The sequence below is a fragment of the Leiobunum rupestre genome, chromosome 7, assembly GCF_980474605.1.
Source record: "Leiobunum rupestre chromosome 7, qqLeiRupe1.1.hap1, whole genome shotgun sequence".
NCBI classification, from domain to species: domain Eukaryota; kingdom Metazoa; phylum Arthropoda; class Arachnida; order Opiliones; family Sclerosomatidae; genus Leiobunum; species Leiobunum rupestre.
This window is the reverse complement of record NC_143390.1, coordinates 2,422,636-2,430,527: the sequence shown is the minus strand read 5'-3', so window position 1 is coordinate 2,430,527 and position 7,892 is coordinate 2,422,636. Positions and strand designations below refer to the sequence as shown.

At 33.8% G+C, this 7,892-nt stretch overlaps 1 pseudogene; it reads left to right on the top strand.

Moving 5' to 3' along the window:
• The first annotated feature begins 2,141 nt into the window (after nucleotides 1-2,141).
• Nucleotides 2,142-7,017, top strand: LOC149933895 (uncharacterized; annotated as a pseudogene).
• The last annotated feature ends 875 nt before the right edge of the window (nucleotides 7,018-7,892 follow it).

The window sequence follows — 7,892 nt, the reverse complement described above, 5'->3', positions numbered from 1 at the left end:
TTTAAAGGTTGGCAAAACCACCGTGTGGCGAAAAGCGTTAAAGGCTAAATTTGCGATTACGTTGCGTTTGGTCACATGGTCTAAATATTTGAAAGTAGATGGCGCAAGTTAAGTTATACACAAAATTTAAATGTAACACTGAGTGTTATGGCAACCTCTCAACGTCCAATGGCAGGGTTTCCACCAATTGTTCACGGTATTCGTATTAGTATCAATTTGCGATCGTATCGGGTGGGTTTCGAACCCGAGACCGCCTGCTTGACAGGCGGACGTTCTACCACAGAACCACCGACACTTGTTACGCCTCATTGAAAATTAGACCTTCAGCTTTATCGGAAGCGTATTTAATAGAGTACGAAATTTTGGTTTAATTGAAATAGAATTGAAATTGAAATTATTGCATCGAAGAAATTCTAATTTAGCGTTTCTCTATTAATTAAAAACAAATGCGCCACCCAGGTTTCGAACCCAGGCCATTCGGCTTGGCAGTCGAGCGCTCTACCACAGAACCACCGACGCTTATTACGCCTCATTGAAAATTAGACCTTCAGCTTTATCGGAAACGTATTTAATAGAGTATGAAATTTTGGTTTAATTGAAATAGAGCAAGATTTCGTGTAAGATTTAAATTATTGCATCGAAGAAATTCTAATTTAGCGTTTTCTCTATTGATTTAAAACAAATGCGCCACTCAGGTTTAGAACCCAGGCCGTTCGGCTTGGCAGTAGAGCGCTCTACCACAGAACCACCGACGCTTATTACGCTTCATTGAAAATTAGACCTTCAGCTTTATTGAAATAGAACAAGATTTCGTGTAAGATTTAAATTATTTTAATATAATATGTATTTGGGTTTTATGCAAAGGAAGGGTCGTATGTTATTTTTACTGACCGAGATAATGTTGTTTTTTGTCTATTCTTTGATCTTGTATTTTTATCTTTGGTTTTTTGAGATTATTTTGTTTCCACGAAATCGTCCAGTTTTGTAGGAGACTTTATAGTGTGTAGGTCGTGTTGTTTAGCTTATCCGGTTTCATGATAATAACGTCGAAAATTCCTGTTTGTTAATGGTAAGGTGTCGCACTAATTATTCCGTCTACGGTCATTTATTGATATACGAGCTGTGGTTTAGTCAAGTGGCTTTCTGTGCTTTGTGAGGGTAAGTTTTTCGCTTCTTTTTGATACATTTAAATTCAATTGTGCATTGTTTTAGTAAGTCTAACTCGCTGTTGTAACTACTTAATTTACAATATTCTGAATAAATTAAACTCGGTTGTTTCGTCTCAACTATTTAAATTAAAATTAAAATCTTATGCCGGGCAGGGAATGAACCAAGATTACGTTTTTAGTAAATAACTCTGAATTGCGGAGATATCTTTAAGGGTCGTCTCGAGAAATTAATACCACTAGGGACCATTCTTCCGAGGAGAGGTATATTTTGGCTTGCCAACTTGTTCTTACCTGCAACACTCCCTTTGCATTTATACTTCCCGCAAAACATGATTTAGGCGAAGATTGAGCGTCGTGCTTGCTTCTGCGACCGAGACATTTTCTGCCTGCCTGTTTGCACCCCGCTGAGTTTGGGACGGGGCTGCTCCCTTGTCTATTATTTTCGACCTCTCCCTCTGCTGTCCGGCGATTATAATACTACTACCTTCGCCTTACTGCCGAGTGTATAACAAAGAATTCTTAGAATTTGAGTTATTGAAGTCGTACCTCCTGTCACAATGGGAAACTTCACAGGCGGCTTCCAGCGGCGTCCCGCTTGTGCTTTGCCTCTCCTGTCCTTTCGTGGGGTTCGGTTGGGGTTTGGTTCGGCGGGGTGCTCCTTCCGCGCTGTCGTTGCTGGTCCGTTCCATTGGCTGTGTTTTCGCTTTATCCTGACTTTCAAAATTTTCATCGGCAAATCTTTCCTTCTATTCTACACCCCCGGTATGTATTAAATTACGGTACGGGGGTATACAAATAAAGATAACGAATGTCACAATGGGATAAAGCTTCACTACCCTCGCCTTCGCTATATATATATATATATATATAGATAAATTTCCCAGGAAGCGAGAATAGCATGGTCGTTTTATTGTTTGGAAATAAAACTACAGCTGAAACAATTCGATATACCTATAACATTAGCTTTTCAATATGGCGTTGTGTGGTATTTCAAATGCTGGTACAAATTGTGTGCGGAAAAGGCTCTCGGATGGAAGTGTTAAAACCTACAAGTATCAAACTAAAGCCAGAAGAACTATATCGATATATTTGGCTAACCAATTTAGAAAGAAATGTTTTGAAGAAAAATGGAACAAATCAAAAATTAAATAAAAAATCCTCGGCTGAAATCATTGAAAAATCGATAGATTTGATTATTGAAAAGGAAAATTGCGATTCTGAAAATCAACACCTTCCAAGTTAATAGTTTACTTTCCTTTGGTTTTCCCTATAACTCTAAACTACAAAGGCTCGAGTTAAACATGATCAACTAGAGCTGAAGTGATTTTAGATATTTTCGATTAAATTTTTCTATTGGATTATGAAAGTGTTTTGTCAAAGTTTTTGTTATAGTGTGTATTCTTGTGACGTATTAGTCTAAGCCGCGCCTTATATGAATGACGTTTGATGACGATGAACGACCGAATTTTTTTATCGCGAGTTGTGCCGGTGGCCATTTTGTCTATCACAATTTTGGAAGTTTAGCTGTATTTCTAAGCCTTGGCAGATAACTGGTGAAAATGTCTAAATGTGCAATACAAGGTTGTGGTAATAGAAATGGATGCTATAAGCCATTAGATATGAGTTTTTTCAAAGTTCCAGCCGTTATAAAAAATCAGTGCCCTGAAACCTTAAAACTATCGGAACAGCGAAGGCATCTTTAACAATGCCAACAAATTTAACTCAACAGTGTGTGGAAAGCATTTTGTTAAAGGTAAATATTGAGATTTGTTTTATTACGCTAAATCCTAAACATCAAAGTTAATATTCAACTAAAACAATTAGGTGTGCCTTCTAAATTGTTTGATGTTGAAAATATTGACTGGATTCCAACGCTACACATAGGCCAAGCTGAACATGAAACTCCAAACAGACCTATGCTCATTAACTCACAACTAAGGAAAAGACGTTTATTAATGGAAAATTCATTGGAAGATAAGCGTCCTTTTGTTTTTTTACGAAGATGAGCCTAATGAAGGGGAGATCATTCTTAGGGGTTCGCCATTATTAGAATCTGTTAATGCACGCAAGAAAATAGAAGAAACAAGAGGACTTAAGGATTTTAGAGGAAATGAATGTCGCAAGGTAGAAAGGGAGATCCAAGTTAGTGAAGATTTTGGATGTCAAACTCAATTTCAAAAAACACTCAAGGATGCACAATTCCAAACGAAAAATAACAAAAATAGTGAAGATGCAGAATGCCAAACTAAATATCTCAAAATGGGTATCGACGCAGAATGCCAAACTCTTCCGGATATTAGTAACAATGTAGAGTGTCAGACAGACTTAGATGGTAAAGATATATTTGTCCTAGAAAATGATAATATAAGAATGAATAATGACCTCTATCAATTAAGGGAAAAAATTCTCGAGTCTGAATTCTCGGAAAAAACTTTTGAATCTAATGATGATAAAGTTAAATTTTATACGGGCCTTCCAACATTTCAACGCATGATGAATATTTTTTCATTTATTTCAAAATTGGTTTCGCATTCTTACCGTAACAAGCTTTCACTCTTTCAAGAGTTCATCATTTGCATGATGCGATTAAGGTTAAATATGCCAATGCAAAATTTAGCTTTTAGGTTTTTAGTATCGCAACCAACTGTTAGTCGAATATTTGATAAATGGCTAGACGCTTCTTACAAAAGATTATATCACGCGGTTTTTTGGCCAGATAGAGAGATATATTAAACTTATTATTTACCATGGTGAATATTAGTAGAAATTATGTTTAATTCAGAGAAAACGGCATGGTATTAGAAGATAAAACTTATTTTATACAAGACGTTTCGAGCCGAGGCTCTTCTTCAGTCGTTCGTTAGTTTTAATTTGATTTAAAATTTTACCACGCGCCATATTCAAGTTCTAATATCACGCGAGCAGAAGGTCAGCGTGTTAAAAAATAAACAAAAGTTTTACTGATTTTAACAATTTACGTGTGTAATAGAATCAATGTAACCGATAAATCCAAAGTATATGTAAGTCAGTGTGAATTATTAAAATATAAATATAAAATAAAATAAAATTTTAAATCACAATATTACCCCAATTAGTTACTTCTTGACATCCTTTATCTAAATTTAAATTACCTAGTTTACGAATATACAATCCTTCATAGAATTTTCTTTTGTACCAATTGGTTTCCCGTTTTAAAATTTTGTAATCATCCCATTTAATAGAGTGGTTTAACGTAGACCAAATATGTTTTGAAATTCCGTTATTCATATCGCCCTTAGCCACGCAGGATTTATGTTCACGTATCCTGTCTAAAATGGAACGTTTTGTTTCACCAATATACGTTTTTCCACATGAGCAAGGGATTTCATAAATAACGCCTCGAATGGCGGAATCTTCTATTTTAGGTTTTAAATGAGAAATTTGATTTTTTAGTATATTAGTGGTTTTTGATACTAAGTTTATTTTATAATTTTTCAAAATACGTTTAAGTTTCTCTGTGGTTTTAGGTATATAGGGTAAAACTAAAACCTCCTCTTTAGGTTTACTTTTCATATCAGAAGGCATGCTGATTAAGTTTCTGTCAAATATGGTTTCTATAAGTGTTTTTGGATAATCTGATTCAATTAACTGATTTTTAATTTTTAATTTATCCGCAATTGGGTTATCAGATATGGATTCAATATGGTGTTTTAAACCTTTTACGACTGATGTTTTTACATGGTTGGGGTGGTTTGAATTTAAGTTTAAAAAGGTTTTTGAATGAGTAGGCTTTTGGAATAATGAAAAGGTTAGTTTACCATTAACATTTTTAATAAATAGGTCTAAAAAAGGAATTTCGTGGTTAACTTCTAGTTCAAGAGTGAAGTGAATAGAGTTATGTAAATTATTTAAATCATTGTGAAAAGTCGTTAATGAATCCAAGTCTCCCTTCCATACAAAAAATATATCATCCATAAAACGAAGCCAGCAAGCCAAATGATTTTTGTCCATGTCCGACCCAAAAATGGTATCCTCTAGATTTTCCACGAAGAGATTTGCTATAACCGGTGATAATGGATTCCCCATTGCTAGGCCGTCTTTTTGTTTATAAATTTGGGAATTAAAGTCAAAATAAGTACTATTTAAACATAATTCCGAAAGCTTAAGAATTGTATTGATTTTAAGAGGAGATCTTTGTAATAAATTAGGGTCATTTCTCAATTTAGATTCCAATAATTTAAGGGCTTCATTTATAGGGATACTACCATACAAAAGCCTACTCATTCAAAAACCTTTTTAAACTTAAATTCAAACCACCCCAACCATGTAAAAACATCAGTCGTAAAAGGTTTAAAACACCATATTGAATCCATATCTGATAACCCAATTGCGGATAAATTAAAAATTAAAAATCAGTTAATTGAATCAGATTATCCAAAAACACTTATAGAAACCATATTTGACAGAAACTTAATCAGCATGCCTTCTGATATGAAAAGTAAACCTAAAGAGGAGGTTTTAGTTTTACCCTATATACCTAAAACCACAGAGAAACTTAAACGTATTTTGAAAAATTATAAAATAAACTTAGTATCAAAAACCACTAATATACTAAAAAATCAAATTTCTCATTTAAAACCTAAAATAGAAGATTCCGCCATTCGAGGCGTTATTTATGAAATCCCTTGCTCATGTGGAAAAACGTATATTGGTGAAACAAAACGTTCCATTTTAGACAGGATACGTGAACATAAATCCTGCGTGGCTAAGGGCGATATGAATAACGGAATTTCAAAACATATTTGGTCTACGTTAAACCACTCTATTAAATGGGATGATTACAAAATTTTAAAACGGGAAACCAATTGGTACAAAAGAAAATTCTATGAAGGATTGTATATTCGTAAACTAGGTAATTTAAATTTAGATAAAGGATGTCAAGAAGTAACTAATTGGGGTAATATTGTGATTTAAAATTTTATTTTATTTTATATTTATATTTTAATAATTCACACTGACTTACATATACTTTGGATTTATCGGTTACATTGATTCTATTACACACGTAAATTGTTAAAATCAGTAAAACTTTTGTTTATTTTTTAACACGCTGACCTTCTGCTCGCGTGATATTAGAACTTGAATATGGCGCGTGGTAAAATTTTAAATCAAATTAAAACTAACGAACGACTGAAGAAGAGCCTCGGCTCGAAACGTCTTGTATAAAATAAGTTTTATCTTCTAATACCATGCCGTTTTCTCTGAATTAAACATAATTTCTACAGATAGAGAGAGTTTACGAAAAAGCATGCCAGCTGACTTTCAAGCTGCTTATGGGGAGAAATGTGCTATTATTATAGACTGCTTTGAAGTATTTATTGACAGACCATCTTCGTTACTTCCGAGAGCAATAACTTGGTCTAATTACAAACATCATAACACTAGTAATTTTCTAATTGGAATAACACCACAAGGTGCCATTGCATTTATTTCAGATGGCTGGGGTGGTATAACCAGTGATAAATTTCTAACAGAAAATTCTGCATTGTTAAAAAAATTGTTGCCAGGAGATTTGGTTTTAGCAGATAGAGGGTTTGATATATCGGAAAGTGTTGGTTTTTGTTGTGCGGAACTCCAAATTCCAGCTTTTACTAAAAACCGTAGTCAGCTTTCTGCTTTAGATGTTGTAAATACAAGAAATCTTGCTCACTTAAGAATACACGTTGAAAGAGTGATTGGTCTGGTAAGAAATAAATATCACATTTAACAAGCTTGCGTACCAGTTGAATTTGTTACTAAAAGGGAAGGGGATGAAGTTACTCCCCTTGACAAAATAGCTAGCGTTTGTTGCGTTCTATCAAATTTTTGAAAATCGGTAGTTTTACCTAGTTATGATATAAACAAAACATTATGATTTAATTTTTTTACTTGTAAATTTGATTTATTAAAAATTTAAAATACATTAATAAAAAGATTAAAAAAATTGTTTAACATATCTAAGGAACCTTTTTGTGACTATTTAAGGAACTTTCATCATCTAGCATGGGAAATTTTTTGACCTTTTTTACTCAACGTTGCAGCTTGTTCAGTTTTATCAACCAGCGTTGCATTTTTGATAGGTTTATTGACAGTTGTTGAAACTCTTCTAGATTTCTTGGCTTTCGCAGCTTCCTTTGGTGAGGCTTCAGGTGTCTTGCCATTTATTTTATTTTTCGTAACTGATATACCTTTACCCCCTTTCTTACAGTCTGGGCAAAACCAGTGTTTAGCTCTGGGTGGTTTGGTAATTCCTACACATTCAAAATGGAACCATTTAAAGGGACACTGTTGATTATTACAAAAAACCATAGACCCGTCTTCTCCCTTCTTACAATAACAATATAGAATTTTCGAATTTTCAAGAGAATCTAATCTATTTTGACTGATTTCTTTTAGAGTAGGCTGAGAAGTAAACCATTTACTGGTTAATTCTGGGATAATTGCAAACTTGAAAAAAGCTGTAGCTTTTTCTTCGCAAGCTTTCCAAAATATTTCATCTAGAAATATTCGTTCAACAAAAAATGTCTTTTAGAGTCCATAATACAAAATCACAAAACTGTGCTTTGCAAATTTTAATTTGCGTTTGAATCTGAAAATAGTATTCATGGTCTCTTCGGAGTCTGAATTGTCCAGGGGAAAGTTGTTCGAGACAAGTGTTTTTTTTCTCACGTAACATTTCTAAAATTGTCATGTTTCGGGCAGTAT